Here is a 24,495-nt window from a genome sequence, read left to right as displayed (position 1 = left end):
TCCTTTCAGAATAGCCTTGCTGTGCCTTCCTTCCTCTTCCCCCCCCCCCCATTTTTTTATTTTATTTTTTTTTCAGAGATTCTGAATCACAGGTTTCTGAGTTGTTGTTGGTTGTGGTTTTTGTTTTTTGCTTTTTTCTTTTCCTACTCTTAAAGTGACAAGAAATAAGATATCAGAGCAGGAAAATATCATGTCTATGAAGTAAGCTGTATTAAATAATCAGCATTGTTGAAATATGGCAAGCACAAAATTGCCATTGAAAAGTTATATAAATTATAGATTTTTTTTTTTTTTGAGAAATCTCTGTATCAATCAACTTCATGAAAATAGAAGAAAAAGTTAATTTCAATGATTGTATTACTGGGAAATATTTATTTTAAACCCTTACAGAATTATCCCTTTTAATTGGGATTTATTTATATTATGTTTCTGATCATTTTTAAGCAGAATTGTGGAAAAAATTGTCAAAAAGAATGAAAACTAGTTCAGTCTCTGGTGGATTAGTTCTTTTAGAAGGTCCACTTTCTCAAGGTGGAAATTCTGCTGACACCAATGCTTCGAGTCTCACCAAGCAAATTCTTCATAATTATTTTGACATTAGAGTAAATAATAAACTATCTTTTTAAGTATGCAATCAATCACAATTTGATCCTCAAGTCAAAGTATGACTTAAAGGAAAGAATCTGACAAAGCAACCACTAAATCTTCAATGTATATCATTATTTAGCACAGGTTTTTCTGCAGATGTTATGCATTGGGACACTTTGGTTTTCAGTGGTGACCCTTGGAGTAGTGCTTCAACTTGCACATAGTGAAATAGAGAAATGTCAGTATTTTACAGTGAAATGCCACATAAAACATTTAAGTCTATTTAATTTTTTAAAGTCAAAATCTCTCTTGCAATAAATGGAATACAGTGTGAATAAAGTCAAAGAATTTGAAAGTGGTGTTTTCTTTTTTTTTTTTTTTAATATATCTTTCTTGCTAAATGTCATGTTTTCCTTCAGCATACATAGCAATACAAGTAGAGAATGTGTATATTACATCACGGAAAATGTTAGTTTATAGATCACTGTGTTATACTCACATAGAAACATGCTTGCAAACACAATTATTCTCATTCAATCTATATTGATTCTAGCTCCTAAAGTGTCTGTTTTCTATTCATGAGTAGGTCATGATTTCTTAATATTTTCATCTGAATTGTCACACATAGGGAGAGCTTTGGTGTTCACTAGAGATATCAGCAACAGATTTCAAAAGCGAAAATTATTGGGATTTTTCCACCTCATTGGAACTGAATAAGTAGTCATGTAACTCTTCATTATATTGCATTGTAACTGCAAAATTTTGTCCAAGATATGATTCAAAATACAGACATACAGAAAAATCCCCAAGTCATTTTTCAGATAAAACTTTGAATCAGATTGTATTTTCTCTGACTCCAGATTATCACTACCTTAGGGAAACAGTAAGAGCAATAAAAGCTTTGTTTTCATGTTTCAAAACTGTAAGGCTATGCTTTTTCCACACACATCACTACCTTTAAAAAAATAGTAACTAACTAACTAACTAACTAAATAAATAAATAAATAGATAAAGGCAAAATAGCTCACCTATTCTCTTTCTTGAATTTTGCATTCCCACAGTCTCTGTATTCTCTTTCTGTTTCACAAAAAACTTTCATCTATTGTTAGCAAATCCATATAAATCTGGAGTATTATTCATAGAATCATAGAATATCCCGAGTTGGAAGGGACCCATACGGATCATCAAGTCCAACTCCTGGCACCGCACAGGTCTACCCAAAAGTTTAGACCATGTGACTAAGTGCACAGTCCAATCGCTTCTTAAATTCAGACAGGCTTGGTGAAGTGACTACTTCACTGAGGAGCCTGTTCCAGTGTGCGACCACCGTTTCGGTGAAGAACCTCTTCCTGATGTCTAGCCTAAACTTCCCCTGCCTCAGCTTAACACTGTTCCCGTGGGTCCTATCACTGGTGATAATGGAGAATAGGTCACCTGCCTCTCCACTCCCTCTCGCAAGACAGTTGTCGACTGCGATGAGGTTCCCCCTCAGCCTCCTCCTCCAGGCTGAACAGGCCCAGTGACCTCAGCCGCTCCTCGTATGTCTTACCCTCTAGGCCCTTCACCATCTTTGTCGCCCTCCTCTGGATGCTCTCCAACAGTTTAATGTCCTTTTTGTACTGTGGTGCCCAGAACCGCACACAGTACTCAAGGTGAGGCTGCACCAGCGCAGAGTAGAGCGGGACAATCACTTCCCTCGACCGACTAGCAATGCCGTGCTTGATGCACCCCAGGATACGGTTGGCCCTCCTGGCTGCCAGGGCACACTGCTGGCTCATATTCAACTTGCTGTCAACCACAACCCCCAGATCCCTCTCTGCAGGGCTGCTCCCCAGCGTCTCATCGCCCAGTCTGTACGTATAGCCAGGGTTTCCCCGTCCCAGGTGCAGGACCCGGCACTTGCTTTTGTTAAACTTCATGCGGTTGGTGATCGCCCAGCTCTCCAATCTGGTCAGATCTCTCTGCAAGGCCTTTCCACCCTCATCTGAGTCCACAACTCCTCCAAGTTTGGTGTCGTCGGCAAATTTGCTCAAAACACCTTCTAGTCCTACATCCAAATCATTTATAAAAACATTGAAGAGGACTGGCCCTAAAATGGAGCCTTGAGGGACCCCACTAGTGACCATCCGCCAGCCAGCTGTGGCCCCATTTACCACAACCCTTTGAGCCCTGCCCGTCAGCCAATTGCTCACCCATCGTATGATGTTTTTGTTTAGCTTTATGCTGGACATTTTGTTTATTTATTAGTTTTTTCATCAGTCACTGCCCTGTTCATTGATAAGTGACTGTTGCAAATATGCTCACTAATGATTCTTTTCTAATAAAAGGAAGGTAAAAGAAAAATCTTGCTTGGATATATATATATATATATTTTGGTAATATTGTTCAGTTCCTTTCAGCTGATATGACAGAATAATACAGATAACAATTGAGTATAATGTTTGAGGTTTATTTTTAAGTCATTGGGATGATTTTTCAAAACTCTTTCTCGTATGTCAAAGTATGATTTCTGTAAATAGTCAATCCACCAACACTTTATGAAAAAGCAGTTTTCTGGGCCCAAATGCCATGAACCTCGCTTTATAAATCAGTACACCATTTTTTTCCTTTTTGACATGTTTAGTCTTGCTTGAGTGGGGCCCATTCTGCGCACACTTAAGAGAAGTTGATTACATGAATTACCATTTAAACTTAGCTCAAAAATAAGGTCTGAAGACAATGCTTCATTTTCACTGGAAAGTTTTCACTTGAGCAGCTTCACTTTAAAAAGTTTTGCTTTCTTTACCTCAAGTAGTTACAGAATTTCTTTCTTTCTTTCTTTCTTTCTTTCTTTCTTTCTTTCTTTCTTTCTTTCTTTCTTTCTTTTTTCGGTTATCACATGTACTTTATTGGCTTTATAATGGTGGCTAGGAAAAACTATATCGTACTTCCATTTTTGTTGTTATTTTTATAAAACTGTTTTAAGTTGCTTGACATTTTGTACCACAATAAGCTTTCCATCCTGTTCGCTGACCTTTTCTCAGTGTGTCATATTTTTCTTTATGTTTTGTACTCTTACTTGGTAATGGGAAAATAATTTGAGTCGTGGTACCAGTTTTATAATGAGTGTTATATTTATGCCAGCTGTTTGTCTTTGGTGTTGATACCTAAAAGTACTTTGGCAGAGTAAGCAAATTTTTGCTGAATTTCTCCCTCTCCCTCTCCCTCTCCCTCTCCCTCTCCCTCTCCCTCTCCCTCTCCGGTCTTTCTCTCCCTCTCCTTCTCCCCCTCCTGTTTGCCTCTCCCTCTTTCCCTCCATCTCCCTCTATTGTGCCTCTCCCCTCTCAATATCAGGGTAGAAAAAAATTTCCCAGCAAAAAGCCCAGTTTATAGATTTTAGGATCACATTTAACTGTAACAGAGTTCTCTATCAGTTTCCTTTTGTTTTTTTTTGAGTATATTGCTTTTTCTTCTTTTTATATAAAGAAAAAAAAAAAAGACTGTTTTTCCTCTCTGAAACAGAATCAAAATATTTCATGTTCCTTTCTGAGAATTTTAAAATGAAAATGCTTTACAACCCATTGGAAAACAGAACCACAGAAGAAGGAATTAAATTTTTTTGTATCGTTATTCATCCAAAATGTCAGATAAGAAAAAAGAAAAAGAAAAAGAAAAAGAAAAAGAAAAAGAAAAAGAAAAAGAAAAAGAAAAAGAAAAAGAAAAAGAAAAAGAAAAAGAAAAAGAAAAAGAAAGTTGAACTATTTTACTGGTTTCAAAGAATTATAACAGACAAAAATAATATTAAAATTATTGGTTTGTACACTATTCCCTTATGGGAATAATATAATTTTGCTTTTGGGAGATATGCAGGGTTTCTTCTCTTTATCTATGCAGTAGCACCTCTGAAACTTTATCTTTACCTCTCCACCCACACAATTTTGCACTTATGATGACTAACATGGTCACATATGCCCCTCAAATACTACTCCGCTTTACTGGTTAAGTTTAAATGGGACGGGTTTTCTTTCAGGCAGACCCTGTAAGCATTGCTCTTTGGTCAGCTGTGGAAATGGTGGTCACCCAGTCCCATGTCAGCACTGTAGATAGAAGGTTTTGCAGAGGTCATGTCTGTGTGCACAAAGAAGTGGCAGCAGTGGCAATTGCATGTGGTTATCATGGAATGTGAGACAGATTTTCAGCTGGTGCGATATTCTGTTTTGTCCATCAGCTGGCAATTAGAAGCTTTTGTATCTCCTCTTCTGCATCATGTAATATGTTTCAAAGAAATAAATAAAAAACAAAACAAACAAAACCATTTTCCATAGGTTTCTTGTGGTTTTGTAAAACTATTTCCACATAGCTTTCCCCCTTTTCTGGATAAAGATATCTTTTTAATGTTATATTTAATGCCTTAATGTTATAACAATGTTATAACATCACTGATAGCTAACAAATATTACCAGAGTACTCATCACTGGTTCAAGGGGAAAAACTCAAAACCTTTTTCCTGTGTGCCCAGGAAAGAAACAGCACCAATTTGCAGACACCTCCCCAGTCTATGCTTTCTGGTTAAGGGAAGACATTGTGGCAAGTTATGAGTTTCTACTGCAATGTATCACCTAAAGGTGTAGCTCAGGACACTTAGCATTTATTATACTGTGCCTCGGGCCCAGCCAACTTGGGTTCATGAAAGGCAAGTGCTGCCGGATGAACGTTATCTCATTCTACAACTAGATGACCTGGCTGGTGGATGAGGGAAAGGCTGTTGACGTAGTCTACCTGGACTTCAGCAAAGCCTTTGACACAGTCTGGCCAGGCCCAGAGAGTGGAGATGAATGGAGAGAAATACAGCTGGCAATCAGTCAGGAGTGGTGTTCCTCAGGGGTCAGTGTTGGAGCCCATCCTCTATAATGTCTTTATGGATGATTTCAATGAGGAAACTGAGCACACCCCCATAAGTTTGCAGATGACACAAAGCTGGGGGTAACTGTTGATCTGCTGGAGGGTAGGAAGGCCCTGCAGAGGGACCTGGACAGGTTGGATCAATGGGCATACACCAATGGGATGAGTTTCAACATGGCTACGTGCCAGGTCCTGCACTTTGGCCACAACAACCCCATGCAAAACTACAGGTCTGAGGGAGAGTGGCTCGAAAGCTGTGCAGAGGAAAAGGATCTGGGGGGTTTGGTGCTAGGCTGCACACAAGCCAGCAGTGTGGCCAGGTGACCAAGAAGGGCTATGGCATCCTGGTTTGTATCAGGAATGGTATAGCCAGCAGGACCAGAGAGGTGATTGTCCCCCTGTCCTCAGCTCTGGTGAGGCCACACCTCAAGTACTGTGTTTAGTTTTCTGTCCCTCACTACAAGAAAGACATTAGGGCCCTGGAGCATGTCCAGAGAAGGGCTACAAAGCGGGTGAAGGGTCTGGAACACAAGTCTTATGAGGAATGGCTGACAGAACTGGGGTTGTTTAGTCTGGAGGCTCAGGAGAGACCTTATTGCTCTCTACAACCACCTGAAAGGAAGTTGTGGAGAAATGGAGGTTGGCTTCTTCTCACAGATAACTAGTGATAGGACAAGAGGGAATGGCCTCAAGTTGTACCAGGGGAGGTTGGAAATTAGGAGAAATTTCTTCTCAGAAAGAGTAGTTAAGCAGTAGTTAGTAGAATGGGTTGCACAGAGAGGTGGTGGAGTCACCGTCCCTGGGGGTGTTTAAGGGAAGGTTGGACGTGACACTTAGAGACATGGTTTAGTGGGTGATATTGGTGGTAGGAGGATGGTTGGACCAGACGATCTTGAAGGTCTTTTCCAACTTTAATGATCCTATGATTCTATGATTCTCTGATATCGAAATGTACTAGTGAAGAAGTAGTGTAAGGGTAAGAGCCCTTTCTCTGCCTTTCATACAGCTCTTTTTCTGCTTTTTCACAGTAGATGACTACTCTACCGAAACAAGATGCTATTTAAAAACAATTATTCTTTTTTGTTAATACAAGACATTTAACTTATTGCTGGCAAATGCAACAGTTTTCTTCATGGACCACATACTCATTAGCTTCCTCCTTTTTCCTCTCCTCTGACCTGACTGATAGGAACAAAAGTGGTTATTATGCATCCCAGAACTATTATTAGAGCAAACACGGGAAGTATAAGAGATGTTTAATGGCTTTCTAAAGAGTTTCAAATTAGCGTTTATGGAAGGAATGGTTGGTCAATGAATCAAAAACCTTTGTAGTCTCAAATTATGTGTCAGAAATCCCAAAATGTTCTTTAGACTTTTAACAATGTTCCTTTGCCTTTACTCAGGAGTGCTTTTGATAAGATTTTAATTGACATATTTATGGAACCAGGTTGAGGAAGTAACTGCATCTGATGACTATATTTGGAAGCAAATTATCACACAGATTAAAGTGAACTATTTTACAAGACACCTCATTCTAGAAAAACCATTATTTCTTTCATTCTGCTGAATTGTACAACAGCACACAGACTCTCATCATGTAGTTATCATTATAAGAGAGAACTTGCTGTGACAGATAACTAAAAAGCACTGCCAGCCAACAAATCTTTAAAAGTCACATTTTCCTCTGGAGAAATTCACTGAGTCATCATAATATGACAAGTGTGTGACATTTTCTTATGACCCAGTAGCTACTGTAAAACACTAAAATTATAGCCTTCATTTCAATGAGATTGATAGAGATTGAGGTCTCTGAGAACAGAAAAAAATAAAATAAAAATAAAAAATGGGACGACTAGCTCGAATTAGAACCGAGGAAGTGATAGGAAAAAAAAAAAAAAAAAAAGTCCAGAAACAAGAAGAGCAGAAGAAAGAACGTAAGTAAATAAATACTTTTTTAAAAATACCAGATCTGAAGTGAGACTGAACTAATATAATTTCAAAAGTATAGAGTGTAACGAAGAGACATTTTATCATAATTTAGAAATAATTCTGTATCACTTCTGAAAATATGAAACTTCTCATATCCTCAAAATAACAAGTAGTAATTTAGAAGGAAAAGACTTCTGGCTGGCAGGTTAAAATCTGTATCTTGGTTAAATACAATGAGTATATCATGGCATTTCTATCTTCTGTCCAACATAACTTAAGACCCTAGGGAGTGGCATGGAGATTCTACAGGGGAGGTTCAGGCTGAGTGTTAGGAAAAGGTTCTTCACTGAGAGGGTGGTCAGGCACTGGAACAGGCTCCCCAGGGAAGTTTTCATGGCACTGAACCTGTTCAAGAAGAATTCGGACAATGCTTTCAGGTATATGGTTTGATTTTTGTGTGGTTCTGTGTGGAGGCAGGTGTTGAATTTCACAACCCTTATGGGTCCCTTTCAACTCAGGAAATATTCTATGATTCTAACACATGATTCTGTGACTATGAAAAATTCATAAGAACTTGCAAATTTCCCCATGTTAAAATAAGAGAATTTATTCTCAATTGATATTTTTATTTCCATTCCAGATAATTTTAGTAGGAAAAACAAGTATTACTCCATACACTTAGCAAATGAGACTATTTCTCTTTTGTCTTAAGCTTTTTCTTCTGATCAGCTTTCCTTAACTAAGAAACTATTTGCCTGCTAAATCTGTTTGATACCTATGTAGCATTGCATTTCTTTTATTTATTCAAATGGCTAAGAAGGAAATATTACTTTATCAAGAAGGTCACTCAAAACTTACTTCAAGGACTGGAAATTTCCTTGTGAATATGAAATAAGAAGTGGTACTTTCACCATTTTATTTAGCAATGCAAAGGCTATCTCTCCCAGGTGACCTGACACAGACCCAGTCAACACCATCCATAATGAAAATCGATGGCACAAAGTCACTAAACAATTACTCCATCTTCTTAAAAAATGCACAAGTCTTCAAAAAACAAGGATTTAGAGACTGATTAATTTGCAATTTGCCCAGGACATTGCACAAGTTGCATTATTTAAGAACCTTCCCTGACTCTGTGTCCTCAAAGGATGGACCAAGATCAAAGTCTCAAAGATTGTCATGTTCCCTGAATAAATAAATAAATAAATAAATAAAATAAAAATGGTGACCATATGATAGGAATACATATAAGATCCATAGCTGTGAAAGTTTTGTAAAAGGCGCTTGTGTAGGATCCTAACAAACATTGTACTGCATACAAAAATCACATCGGTCTAGTTCTGCAAATCCTGAAACCTGAAGTAGTAAAGAAGGAGGCATTTTATGTACAGTAATTGAAGTAGAAACCCCAAGACATACCAGTCAAAAATTATTCAGAAATGACAACCAAGTCAGATTCGGACTCAATGCTAACAGACCATCTTAAGGATGAGATTTTCAAAAATGTTTTTAAGCACTAGACCTCCACAGGGCTTGCAGGTTCCCAAAAGAGCAAAAATCCAAACCAAATTATGACTTCATATTTTGGTCACATTGTTTCAAGTGGAGATACTGACCTTTCTTTATTTTATTTATTTATTTTTTTTAATTTCACAGAACATCATCTGAAGTGTTTGCAGTGGTGTGCAACAACTATTTGGAGAAAACAATGTACAGAAGGAAGACTAAATGCAAAAACTTTTGTTGCAGTTTATTCTGCTTAGATATGAAACTGATTCTTAAACCTGTTGTTCAGAATTAATGTAGTATTTTCTGAAGATCCCTACCCTGCCTTCAGCAAAATTACTTCACATTTTTCAAGAAGTTGTTCTGACTTATCATTGACAGTTGAATAAGAGGTCCACAAAGACTTTCTAGTGACAGTCATGTAAGCTGTTCAAGTATAGAAATACTTGTAATACCAAGAGAAGGCATCAACAAAAGATGCTGGATATGACTTATAAGTGGAAAGAGTTCAGCACTGGGAATAGAAAAAGTTGCTCTGATTTTTTCTTGTTCCCGAGTCCCAGCAGCAATGACAGCTATAGATTATTGGTGGTGGTGGTTTCATTCTTTTTTTTTTTTCTTTTTTTTTTTTTTTTCCCCTCAGAACAATATAAAGAATATGATGACACTAAACAGACAGGAAGAAGGACAGGAAAGAAGATTATTAATTCTTTTCCCTGACAAGAGGACACCCAGGACACTTCTGCAAACAAAAAAATAACATTGCTGTGAGTGTGCTAATGGTCAAGTTTTGACCCAGTTACAAGGGATGATCTCAGCAGGGAATGAGGGAGGCTGTCAGTCTTCTGCTAAGCCTTAGCTGTTGAATTCCCTGCCTCCTAACTTCACTGGAAGCCTCATTTAAAACACTTTGGACTTAATCTCAGGCTGAAGCTTGATTTATCTTCAGGCTGAAGCTTGATTTTTGTTTCAATAAAGGACTTTGTTCTTTAAGCAGCAGCTTTCTCAAGAAGCACTTGACTTCTGTATCTGTGCTCTACTTATATTTGTACCTTAAAAGATAGCTGCTAGTATAGAATATATGTTTGTATACAGACTTATGCGTATGTGTGTGTTTATACACATGCATATATATATAAAATTTTAATATTTTCTATACACAATTGTATTATATTATTGTATAATATTGTTATATATTTATATATGTTTATATATGAATAATTTAATATTATTATTAAATACTTCCCAAAGCCTTATTATGTCTTAAATCATCTCTTGTCATTTATAAGCAATTAGAAAATCTCTTCTACTTTTTCTTTCACCAACTAAACCTCATTGCTGGTTGGTTTTTTTTTTTTTCATTTGTAGCCTGGATACTAGCCCCTGTCAGCACAGAAATGTGTATTCAGATGAACTTCTGTTTTTATTTCTACATGATTTTTTCTACTTTTCAACAGGTGCACAGTTCAGTTGTTCAAGTGAACTCTTCTGCTGGAGAGTTTTTGCAACCATTGCAAAAGCATCACCTATTTACAGACTTGTGTGATGCCTACCTAATTCAGTTTAGATCTGTTATCATGGAGATAGGGATCAGTCCTCCAATGTTGATGGATGTAGCTGAAATCGCAGGATTTGGCCATGTAGTGATGTAAAAAAAGAATGAAAACTCATGTACACTGTATAACAACAACTAAAAGTAATTGGTCACCATGAAACAGCATTCCAAGAGCCACCAGAGCCCCAGTGCTGGAAGGTATTTGGGTACCTAAGAGTATTGACCTTGCACCGTCCAACTCCATTATGAAATCAATGGGAACTGCCTGATGCTCAATGCTTTTGTAAAATCAAGCTGTCAACTCAAGGACATAAATATAGATTTAGAAATCAAACTTTAAACATCATTTATTTTAAAAAACCTGACCCAGGGATACTGGCACAGCACTATTAAAGGTCATGTGCAAATCAAAGAATATTGACAGAAGTGCTGTTTTGGGCATAGATTCTAATGATTAACTCAAAAGTGGTAGGACATTACAAGTCTTAATGCATTTTCTCTTAATTCACTTGTGGTTCATATTATTTGTACAAACAGTTGATATGACACTAGTAGCAACTTTGAAAATAATCATAAGGACATTTCATTTTAGATGTCAGGAAGCCATAGTAGTTGATTTTTTTATTTACTTATTTTTTCCTGGTGTCAGTTTTAGTGAGTGCTCTTGATATTTTTCCAGTTAAAATTAATACTGCCAAAAATCAAAAACATTTGTTTCTTTGAAACTATTAAATAATACATGCAGCAAAAATAACTTCATTCTTTGTTCAGAATATTAAGAATATCCTCAGATATCTGCATTATGTCTAGTCAATGCTTCCAGACTGCTATCTAAACCAAGCAAGAGAAGCAAGGTATCTGTGGTGACACATCACTCTGTAAAGGTAGTATAAAAACTTAAAGTTCAATGACTTTGCAGGACTAAACCTGTAAAAGTAATGGATTCTGGAACTAAAGCCAAACTGATTGGAGTATTTGCTGCATACATATGTGAGTGAGATTTTTCCTCTGAAGTTAGTTACATACACATTTGTTCCAGGTAAGTTCCTCAAATAGTAAGGTATTATTATTACTATTATTATCATTGTTGTTGTTGCTGTTATTTTATTATTGTTGTTATTACTGTTATTTAGCAGATATGCTTAATGGTTAGTTTTGCTTATAAAGAAAATAATCATTTGGCCAGCAAGAAAGAAATCAAGATTGATCCTAACATTGGTTAAAGCTGGACAAATAAAACAAGTTTCTGTATAGATTTGTCTGGATTTCAGAATGTCTTCTCATCTGACAAAGAGAGGTGTTGCATCTAGTCTCAGCTAGCTGGACTGAAAAGAGAAAACAGTCTGGCCTTTAAGGCATGACAAGGGTTTAGGCAGTCAGCAGTTTGATGCCGGATTTGCCATTTTTTCCCCTTTGGCATGAGCTTCTGTTTTGTTCCTGAGCGCTCTCTCTCTCTCTCTCTTTTTTGGCACGTGTTCACACAGTGCACAAGACAATCTGGGCCGAGCTTTATAAAGAAAATCCACCACTTTTATTTTATTATTATTACTATTATTATACTTTATACAGTTTGTATCATTTATCTGTCTTTTTTGATGTTGTTGTTCTTAAGTTCTGATACAAATAAACACTACTGGTCCTATTTGTAGAAATTACAAAGTGCATTCATATTGGAACTTTTTTATGTAACTGACTCAAGTTATTTACATTAAGTTTAAAATCTTGCCATGAATTAAAACATTTGAGTATATTCTTATACCATACAACAATATAACTTTAAAATTACATAATCCCTCTGTCCATCTCTCCATCCCCCCGTTCTCTCCTCCTCTTCCTCCTCCCCCCCCCCCCCCCCCCCCCCATTTACAAATGCCTTTGCTACCTTTGGGACAAAAAAAAAGAACTGGCTGAAAATAAGATAAATAACTAAAAGTTCCAAGATTATCAGTAACAATTCAAAATCAAAGCAGCTCAAAACATCATCAAAATTATATGTGTCATAGATCCTATACAAGTTCTATTTTAACAACAGATTGATTAAAATGTAGAAATACTTTTATATCAAGAATAATTTCCTAGCTTCTCTTCCTCTTTACAAAATTCCAGAACTGACCAACAATTTCTTTTCTTTCAATAAAAAAAAACTGTCATGAGAGAACATGAACTTCTCAATCTTGTGTTCAGCAGTTCAGTATTTATTTACTTCCCCTCAGCAGTTAGTGGGTTTTGATTTTTTTGTTTTTCCTTATAGATTTTCTTCAGTGGAAATATCTAAAACCATTATTATCTCATTTCTTTTTCATCTGCCTATCTGTGCTTGATTTTAAAAGTTTTAGGGGCAGGAGAGTCTGATAAAGAAAAAGGAGAAGACTGAACTTAAAATGAGCGTATACATTTGCTAATCTGAAGCCTGACCAACTAAGAGTAATGAAAATATGGATTCTCTCTATGAAACAAAAGTGCTGTAAAACTGCTACACAATTCTTGACACTTTTTCTCACAGTTGATAAGACATATATTAAAAGATATTTTTGTGTGTGTGTGATTAGGAATGATCATAAAGAAGAATAACTGACATTATTGTGTGAATCAAAAATAAGTTCTGACCTAGAAGTCATGTAAACACATCTCAGACTTAGATGCCATGATCTTTCTGGGTGCTATGTAAATTGGCTTGGCTATAACAAAGGAGGTTCCTGGTCCATAACTAGTTTGGACTGAACCAAAATGATTATAGACTCCAAGCTGTAGATCTTTGCCCTACTTCTTTATGAATACTGTATTGATGACATTATTTCCCAGAATTACAATCTGCTGCTTTGTATCCCAAAACAGTAAAATCTGTACTTTTTAATTTCACAAATCTGTGTACCTAATATTGATCACTACTTCTTTAATATAAATTTGCTTAAGAAGGGTGGGGTTTTTGGATTGTTTGTTTGATTTTTCTTTTTGCAGCTATAATGTTTATAACCATAAACATATTATCAGCTTACAACCAATAGCTAGCAGTAAATAGCAGCCAATAATCCTATGGAATAGTCCCTTTTCAATAACCAACTATTCACAAATATGCAGACAGACTAACATGTATTTTATAAATAAATACTTATTTTGCATTTGCAAAATGTGTCAACATGCTTCTTTGACACTAAGCTGTCCTGGTTATTTAAAAAACACATAATAAAGCAATAGTGTGTCAATACCTCAAAGGAAATGACAGTTAGCTCGGATTACAAAATGTCCATTGCAAGACATCATATTGAACAGTTTTTGCCTGCTATTTTAAGACAGAAGGTCTGTCAGGGGCTCACTGTTCTTCATAACATATTATAACATGTCTGAAAGAGGCTTTATAGCCCCTACTGTATTTAGCAGGTTCTAGTCCCATAAAGCTATAAATCTGCCATTTGTTTCATAGTACATTTACTGGTAGTGTCATCAATTCTAGAAGTAATATGAGAAATATATGAGTAGCAAAAACACTGGTGGTATTCCCTGGTTTTTCCTTTCTGGCCATCCCTTGAAACTGCTTCCCATGAGCCCCACCCAGAGACCCAACCTCCACATCTCACTGAGGTTATAAAGGAAATCAATGTTCTGCTCATCCATTTGCTCGTGCTACCTGGACTTTTGGTCCAGAGACATAGGAACACAGCTCCACAAAACCTTTCTCTTTCCCTAGAGTAGTGCTGCAAGGAAATAAGCAAAAACATGCATCTGCTGAACCCTAATTGCTCAGAATGATTTAAGATAGAGGCAGTGGCAGTGTACACAGCGTATACAAGCTGCATCTGTCCCATTGAGAAAAGAAGCTGTGGCAGGAGAATTAATATTTATCTTAAGGAAACAATGTGTCCTTGGGTTACTCATGGGTTCATTCAGCTTTTGCTCATCCCTTTATCTGAGGTTGTGCCCAAAGCTGCAAGTTGGCCCTCAAGGAATTCCCTAACAGCTATATATGTCATCATGTTGAAATCTCAGGATAATTCTGCAAGTAGGTGAGGTTTTTCAAACATGTTATTTTTAATCAAAGAGACTGGAGCTAATAATGTCTGGTAAATGTTTGATTCCTTGTGTGCAAGGTTTCCAAAAGTGGTTTTATTTTATGGTCCTTTTTTTTTTTTTTTTTCAGCTCCATCACATCAATCTCCAGAAGTGAAAACAACAACAAACAACAACAACAAAAATTCAAAATATCTCTTAAAATAAACCTACCCCTGATGGTGGAGCTCTGAAACCATGCTGAGCATCTATCTCATTAAAGGATTCTCAATTATGGCTGGCTTTCTGCCTGAAATTTGCATGTAAAAGGTGAACACTAGCCTCAAGGAACTACTTTTTTTCTTTTACCCTGAAAAATGAATCATGAGAAAGCATTATAAACTGTCCGTGCTTATAGCAGGTCAAAGTCTTCTCTTTAGTGTTCAAGTCTAATGTCTGAAGAAGTACTTACAGCCAGAGGATGAAGAGAGGGAAGTGCAGAAGAAAGCAGAAGCAATCATGGGGCTGAAAACAGAACCTTGCAATCATTGCTAATAACGTGGCTCCAGACTTCTCCTCCAACAAAGGAAAGAGTAACATTCACTGAAGAACCCCTTCCAAAATGTCAAAATAAAAAAGAGCCACCTACAGCAAAGTCTTACAATTTCTTATGCCCAGCAGTCCCAAATTGTCCTCACTCTTCTCACATAAAGAATCAGCGCTCTACTGAATCCAGAGGAAGATTTCTTGGCTCCTGTGGACAAAGAAGGGAATGAGCAGGGACCACTGAGTCTGCAGTGTTCATGGGAGCTTGCCAGCTGATTTTTCTTGGTACCTCTTACAGGAGTAAGGTAAATGTATTTTGATTCAGACTGCAATTTTCCCAGTGATTTTCACTTTCCTTTTTGTGCAGAAAGACAAAATATCCTCAATTCAAAATTTTATTCCTTTTTTTTCTTTAATTATATTAAAATGATACATTTTGGTATGAGCACAATATTTTGTGAAGGGGTAGATCATAACAGGCTACATTTACTATTCCTCTCTGTAATTGCTAGAATCACATGGCTCTCTAGTAAAAGACTACATTTACTATTCCTCTCTGTAATTGCTAGAATCACATGGCTCTCTAGTAAAACAGTTGTACATGTACTTCTGGCAGGAGAATATGGAGAGAATGTCTGCAGGTGGAGAGAAGGTTTACAGAGAACATTTAGTTGGAGATGTGAGGGTCAAGGGAAGCCTTGGCTACAGTGACTATGAATCACAGGATCATAGAATGTTAGGGATTGGAAGGGACCTTGAAAGATCATATAGTCCAATCCCCCTGCTGGAGCAGGAACACCTAGATCAGGTCACACAAAAATGTGTCCATGAGGGTTTAAAATGTCTCCGGAGAAGGAGAATCCACAACCCCCCTGGGAAGCCTGTTCCATGAAAAAGTTTTATCTCATGATATGGTGGAGTTCAGGATCTTGTAAGGAGGAAGCAGGGCAAGAAATAGGATTGCAACCCTGAACTTCAGGAGAGCAAACTTTGGTCTTTTCAGGGTTATCCTTGGAAGAATTCCATGGGCTAGGGCCCTGAAATGAAGTGGGGTCTAAGACAGCTAGTCAGTATTCAAGTATCACTTCCACCAAGCTCAAGATCCGTGCTTCCCTATGAGTAAGAAGGCAAGCAAAGGGGGCAGGAGACCTGCATAGATGAGCAGGGAGCTCCTGGTGAAGCTCAGACAGAAGAAGGAAGTACACAGCATGATGAAAAAGGGACAGGCCACTTGGGAGGAATTTAGGGACACTGTCAGAGTATGCAGGGATGCAACAAGGAAGGCCAAGGCCCATTTAGAATTAAATCTGGCAAGGGATGTCAAGGACAACAAGCAAGGCTTCATCAAATACATCAGTAGAAAAAGGAAGACTGGGGAAAATGTCGGCCCACTGCTGAATGGGGCAGGAGCCCTGATGACAAAGGATATGGAGAAAGCAGAGTTGCTGAATGCCTTTTTTGCTTCAGTCTTTACTGCTCAGATCAGCCCTTGGGAATATCAGACCCTGGAGACAACAGAGGAAATCCACAGAAAGAAGGACTTTCTCTTGGTCAAAGAGATCACCTAAGCAAACTTGACATCCACAAATCCATGGGCCCCAATGAAATGAACCCACAAGTGCTGAGGGAGCTGGCCGATGTCATTGTCAGGCCACTCTACATCTTCTTTGAAAGGTCTTGGAGAACAGCAGGAGTGCCTGAGGACTGGAAGAATGTCACACCAATGTCACACCAGTCTTCAAAAAGGGCAAGAAGGGGGACCCAAGCTACTACATGCCAGTCAGCCTCTCGTCCATCTATGGAAAGGTGATGGAATAGCTCATCCTGGAGGTCATCTCCAAGCATGTGGAGGATAAGAAGGTGATCAGGAATAGTCTGCATGGATTCACCAAGAAAGTCATGAATAACCAGATAGCCTTCTATGATGAAATGACTAGCTGGGTAGATGAGGGGAGAGCAGTGAATGTTCTCTATCTTGACTTCAGCAAGGCTTTTGACACTGTCTCCATTAACATCCTCACAGATAAGATGAGTAAGTGTGGCCTAGATGAGTGGATTGTGTGGTGGATTGGCAATTGGCTGGATGGCAGACCTCAGAGGGTTGTGCTTAGAGGTGCGGAGTCTAGTTGGAGGCCTGCAGCTAGCGGTGTCTCCCAGGGGTCAGTACTGGGTCCAGTGTTGTTCAACTTATTCATCAACGACCTGGATGATGCAACAGAGTGCACCCTCAGAAAGCCTGCTGACAGCACAAAGCTGGGAGGAGTGGCTGATACCCCAGAGGGCTGTGCTGCCATTCAGAGGGACCTTGACAGGCTGGAGGGTTGGGCTGAGAGGAACCTCATGAAGTTCAACAAGGGCAAGTGCAGGGTCCTGCACCTAGGGAGGAATAACCCCAAGCACCAGTACAGGCTGGGGTGTGTCCTGCTGGAGAGCAGCTCTGCAGAGAGGGACCTGGGAGTCCTGGTGGACAGCAGGCTGACTGAATTTAATACTGAATTTAAACTCTATTGTCCAGTACAGGTTTGTATCTTTTTTCCTGGTTTTCCAGTTCTAATAGATTTAGCCTGAATAGTGCTTAAAATAAACAAAGAAACAATAATGAAAACAAATCAATCAATCAAACAAACAAAAAAAACACACAACACAAACACAAAAGACCTTACAAATTTGTAGAAGAAGCTTTCAGCTGTGTGGTATGGTAATGTAGTGTGCACAGAATTAATTAAATATAAATATATATATATATAATCAAATAAGCATTGTATGTTTCTTAATGTTCAGTTTAATACAACATTTTATTTTTTCTAAATCATACTCTGTTGTCCATTTCCAATAATTCCAACAGTAAAGAACAGCATTTTTTTTTGCTTTTATTCTAAGTACTTATGCAAGCTTTCCCATTAACTGGAAACAAATTTAATCATACAGTAAAAAGAGCCATGGTTACACTTTAAAAGTGTTTCCCTGAAGTGGGTAGTCCCACTTGTAAGAGTGGTCTAAATCTTTCCTCAAGACAAGCAAGACATTGCTTATACTCTCTCCTCATAAAGCTTGTTTTCACTCAGACTAACAATTCTTTTCCCAATACAACCAAATTAGTAGGAACAGAAAACACAGAATGTAGGGAAAGTAAATTTAACACTTTTTTCAAAACTTATAAACGGCTATTCACTTACCAAACTCTCACCTCCATCTGTCTCATCAGATCTTTACCATAGCCAGTCTTGCCCTGTGTTTGAACCTTACCAGTGCTCATCGGGACAAACAGATTTCTAGTCTGAAATATTTAAAGGTTTTGATGGTTCTCAGAAAGTGATTTTGAATTTTCTTGCTTCACTACACTGCAGCTATGTAGAGAGAATCTTGGAGTGGTACAGGAGAGTCTAAATTTAATCTGGAATTATATTTATCCCTGTTTCTAAATTCATTTTTTTCTTTTCTTTTTATCCTGTTAGGTAGCCCCTTCCTATTTTAAATAACTGCAACCTTTGGCTCTCTGTCTTGCTTTGATGCCATAGCATGTTTATATAGCCAAGCCCTTGAAGAAAGCCCCCAAATTGGTATCACAATAAATTTTTTACTCCCTCCCAATAATATAGACGTGAGAACAAGGGTTGAAAGGCTGTGAAAGACATCTTAGATCTACCAAAAAGTAAATACTGCATGTACTGCAAAATAGGTCCTTTGATCAAGATGGGAAATTTTAGTTCAAAGAACAAGGGTTTCATTTCTAGTTTAAGTGTGTGTGAACAGCTGGCTGGCACTGTTAGTTAGAATCAATGGATCACCATTTCTTTTCCTTTTTTCCTCTAAAGCACAACCAGTTTTATTTGATGGCTCCACATTCTAGAGGACAATTTATTTTATTTTATTTTATTTTATTTTATTTTATTTATTTTATTTTATTTATTTTATTTTATTATTTTATTTTATTATTTTATTTTATTTTATTTTATTTATTTATTTATTTTATTTTATTTTATTTTATTTTATTTTATCTTATTCTATTTTATTTTATTTTATTTTATTATTTTATTTTATTTTATTTTTACAAGCAGCAGATTTCCACTCAATTCTCCATTTTTATTTATTGTTTACAAAAGCACCTAGATTATTCTGCCTATACTTTTCACTGTAATCAGATTTATTCCAAGCCCAGCCCAGGTAACCCACCAGAACTAGCATGAGAACAGAAGTTCTTACTGAAATGTGCCTAAAATGTTAAGCCCACTTAATCCACTTCACTGACACTTTGTCATAGAAGAAGGTCTCAGAAATAGGCCTATGTTTGTTCTATTTTCTTTTTCTACCGACAAAAGGGAAAAAAACTTATCTAGTTGCATTCTAATGGTGTTAGTTATACCAGTGGAAAGACATTATTTTTTCTATCTACAGAACAAAGTTAATTACTGGTAGCTGTATGCTTTTTATTAGCTAATACTTGTTCTGGTACCTCATTAGTTTTTCATACATAACATATATAACTTGACTAAACTGTTGTTTTGTTCTCATGGTGTTTATAATCATATATGAGAGAAAGTTAGGTTTATAGCGGCTGCTTGATATACCTGACAAACAGCACTGACCACAGGGATGAAAACATAGAGAAACTGCAAGGAATACTTCTGAAACTAATCTATTGTATCAAAAATTAAATAGTAAGTATCTTTTCAAAAAATTATCATGTTTCTTTTACTCACAGAGGAAGGAATGTATTTTTTTTCACCCAAATGTTTAGCCCTTATGTCCTTTTTATTTAATGTATGTGGACTTTTACATTAGATGTCTTTCTCTACATTCATTTATGAAAGAAGACATAATGCTTCCTCAGTCTTTTTCTGTGCTTTTTGGCTTGTACACTTTCATCATTATCATCATCATGGATAAACAAGGAGCTCCTGGCCAAACTCAAGCAGAAAAAGGAAGTCTACAGAGGGTGAAAGCAGGGACAGATAGACTGGGAGGAATACACAGACATTGCCTGAGCAGCCAGGGGTCACATTAGGAAAGCCTTTTAGAATTAAATTTGGCCAGGTATATCAAGGGCAAAAAGAAAGGGTTCCAGGGGAAAATTGGTTTTAAAAGGAAGATTAGGGAAATTGTGGGCCATCTCTGGAAGGAAACAGAAGACTAGGTTACTTGAGATATAAAGAAGGCTTAGGTATTTAATGACATTTTTGCCTCAGTCTTCACGAACAAGAGCTCCAGCAACATAGCCCAAGCCCCAGACCGTGAAGGCAAGGTCTGACAGAATGATGAACTGTAGGAGAAAATCAGGTTTGAGAGCATCTAAGGAACCTAAAGGTACACAAGTCCATGGGACCTGATAAGATACATCCTAGGGTCATGGATCTATTAACACGAGTCCAGAGGAGGGTCACGAGGATGATCATAGTGCTGGCAAACCTCTCCTATGAAGACAGACTGAAGGAGTTGGGGGTTGTTCAGCCTGGAGAAGAGAAGGATCTGGGGAGACCTCATAGTGGCCTTCCAGTACCTAAAGGGTGCCTGTAGGAAAGCTGGGTAGAGACTCTTTATCAGGGAATGTAGTGTTAGGACAATGAGTAATGGTTTTAAACTAAAAGAGGGGAGATACAGACTACATATGAGAAAGAAATTATTTACTGGTGAGGCCCTGGCACAGGCTGCCCAGAGAAGCCATGAATACCCCTTCCCTGGAAGTGACCAAGGCCAAGCTGGATGGGGCTTTGGGCAACCTGGTCTGGTGGGAGGTGTCCCTGCCCATGGCAGGGGGATTGGAACTAGATGTTCCTTAAAGTCTCTTCCGACCCAAACCATTCTATCATTTTTTTGATTCCATGATCATCAGCTTTATACCTTAATACAAAAGTTAAACCACCTCATTATACTCTCAGTTAAATATAGAGCTTTATTTATAGAGAGATGGAAATATTTTTCTGCTCTCTGGAGCTTGAATGTCTTCTGCATGTGACAGGGCTTGGGTTTGGAGTTTAAATAAGGTAGGTATTGAAAGCTCTGGACAGGCTTTATGGGGGTTCAGGAAGATGGGTCCCCTGGAAACTAGCAATGCATTTCCTAAGGCGTGTTTCATAGCAATCCAATAAAACACAAAACTTTACCTGCTTTCTAGGATTTTTCCACAGAGGACTAAAGAATCTCCATAAAACTAAAACAGAATGAAGACTCTAAAATAGTCAGGGATCATTGGTGAAATAACCTGTTGCCTCTGCAGGTTGTTTTCTCGCCTCAGATTTCATATCTGAGCTTGTCTTTTTAATATCCTAACACATTTCTTGGCCTTCTCTGTTTCCAGATTTCTTTCCTACAGTGCATGCATGATGCTGCAGACTCACCTGCTTGCAGAAGTGTCTGGGGAGGCCAAACCTTACTGTTCTCAGTTATCATTTCTAGCCTGCTTTCAAAAGTAAATCTTTCTCACTCTCTTCATCAGATTATTCTCTTCTTTTTCCCATTTTCCAAACCCCACTCTGGAAAGTTGTGTTGTTTTTGTTGTTAACTGCCAGTCTCATCGAGTCTCATTTATTATCTCAATCCAAGGCACAATTTTTCCTTTACTCATACCCTTTAGAATTTCTTTCCCTTAGTCACTGGTTTTGTATACAAATGTAGCACATATTAGCATTGTCACTCTATTGTTTGAATGGTGCTATTGATTTATTTTTGCAGAAAAAAAGTGTTTTAGTAAAAAGCCCTATTACATGTACTGTTCAAGAGCATTTGATTTGTGAATCATAGAGTCATAGAATATCCCGAGTTGGAAGGGACCCATAAGGATCATCAAGTCCAACTCCTGGCACCGCACAGGTCTACCCAAAAGTTTAGACCATGTGACTAAGTGCACAGTCCAATCGCTTCTTAAATTCAGACAGGCTTGGTGCAGTGACTACTTCACTGAGGAGCCTGTTCCAGTGTGCGACCACCCTTTCGGTGAAGAACCTCTTCCTGATGTCCAGCCTAAACTTCCCCTGCCTCAGCTTCACACCATTCCCACGGGTCCTATCACTGGTGATTACAAATATTGAAGTCATGAATGAAACTCTGAAAGCTTGGGAGTTTACTTTATAATGTATTAATTTGCATAACATAAGGTGCAAGAATGCTTTATGTGGAAAACAGAAATGGAATAGTTTTATCTTCCATCTAGAGAAATGAACGGAGATAGCATTCTAGTACCCTGCACTGCCAGTGGTGCTCCTGCTCAGCTGGGGACAGATCACTAGCCAGTGTAAATAGCATAGCTGCAGCAATCACAGGAGCTACACTAATTTATGCAAGCTGAAGTCGTGGCTCTAGAAAACATTAGTAAAAACAGGAAAAATGGAAATAAAGTTTACATTTTTTTTAACTACCTTTTGATATGTGGTTATTCTTGTAGCACTGAATTAAAATGGTAATAATAGACAGCCAGTCTGAAATGGCAAAAGGTAATCCCAACTAGCAGAAAAAGTGTTCCTGTGTCATGGACGCAGCATCACAACACAGCCTAACTGTGCAGCTGAAAGCACTTTTTCCATTCATGAGAACACATACTGAACAGTCAAAATAGACAGGATATGTCTAAATTAATCCATGTTCTATAACAAACAGCTATACTGGATCAAGCTCTAACAGTGGTAGCTGTAATTCAGTGTGTCTTTCAGTCTGGATGATTCTGTACATCATGAAGGAAGATCTTGTAATGCATCCTCTGGCTTTTGGGACTTTTTGAGATAAAAAATGTATTTCTATCTTCAAAATCCATTCTAGACATTTATTCAATTAATATTTCTCATGTAGTGTTGACATTTTACTAGGCATAATATCAATAGCTTCTGTGACTCAGTTGGCCATTCTGTATTAAAATCCATCTGTTAATAAATAAATAAATAAATAAACAAAACCCTGTATCTGATAATTTCACTTGATAACTTTGAATTAATTTTATGCTATAAAAATATATAAAAGTGGTTTATATATATATGTATATTTAGTCAGTATTTTAAAGAAAACATTAATTATCTTTCAACTAAGAAAGTTCATCCAGGCTTTGGTTCAGTCTGAGAAAATAATCTTGGGAAATTAACAGCATTGAAAGAAGAGTTACCATAACATGTACCTGTTTAAAAGCTGTGGCTTCTGTGTTCTGGCTATTTGTCTACTTTTATACACTTATGGCGGTGTAATAACGCAAACTCACCTGTAACAGCCTTGTTCAGTAACAAATGTTACTAGAAGTTTTTTCATACTTCTTATGATGTCTCATCATCTCATCATTGCTACTTACTACTACCCCACTGTCAACACCACCACCACCAGCCCCAATAAAATAAATAAATAAATAAAAATATCCAAAGGCAAAATACGGTCTCAGGTGATGTATAGTCATCTTTCCGGCACAAATATGACAAGAACATTTCAAGTTGCCACAAAAAACAACTGTCTGGGATAATCTCCTAAAACCACCAGTTAACAGTCATTGCTGTTGTTAGCAACAGCTTCTAACTTCTGTTTCCTCTTGATTCTATCTACAAAGTTATTTTCTACACTGCACAAATCTTTGGTTAAAAATCCAGTTCAATAATGGCATAGCAAAAGCAAATAAATATTTTCTGCAACACATGGTCCTCTTCTCATTATTTAAAACAACATGCAGCACTGCACTGTCAACTTCTCCCCTTATTGATTTCATATATTTTCATGTTATTTCAAAATGAATGTGTCAGTTAATAGGTTTCTGGATAGATCTGAGTCACATATATTTTTAGCTCTGTTTCTGAGGAAAGTACACTCAGAGGTCCCAAGTTCTGGTATCAGAATTTTTAGTCCCATGCTCAGAAATAACTTTCATAGAAGATGAAAACTACTGAGAAGAAAAAATACAAATTATTTAAAACGTATGTGAACATAATTTCTTACTTTACTTATTACAAATAATCAATTCTATGAGTGTTACTGGAGGGAAAAACAAACAAACAAAAAAAACACTTGAGTATTGATGCAAACTAGAACATGCAATTGTTCACAGTTCACCAAATTCAACTGATAGTAATATTCAATATTATTTCTGTAAATTTGTATTTCATGACTTTGTGAATCAGAAGAATACAAATTTAGATTGAGAGGTGCATATTATATACAAATTTGGCTCCCTATCTGTCTTGTAGAATCTGCTCTGACTGGCATATTTGCACATGGCATTCTGTCTTCATCAGTTGTAAGTATTGAGTTTGTTCTGAGGCAATGATATCCTAAGGCTAAGCAATGTTCAAATCTGGTCTTCAAATTCAGGATATTCTTCACTCATACTGTAAAAATATTGGAAATACTGTTATTCATAAGACCTGTACCCTATGTCAAATCTGAAATATAACAGAGGAAAAGTATTAAAAAAATAAAAATACTTATTTTCCCTGAGATGTAGAAGAATGGATAAAGAACATTACTTTTTTTGTTTCACTGTGTTTCTGGTTCCAGGCTATCAGCTTCTACATTACAAACTACAATAGCTTTGTTACTAAATGTCG

The sequence above is a fragment of the Cygnus atratus genome, chromosome Z (genome assembly GCF_013377495.2).
Source record: "Cygnus atratus isolate AKBS03 ecotype Queensland, Australia chromosome Z, CAtr_DNAZoo_HiC_assembly, whole genome shotgun sequence".
Taxonomy (NCBI): Eukaryota; Metazoa; Chordata; class Aves; order Anseriformes; family Anatidae; genus Cygnus; species Cygnus atratus.
This window is presented reverse-complemented; position numbering follows the sequence as displayed.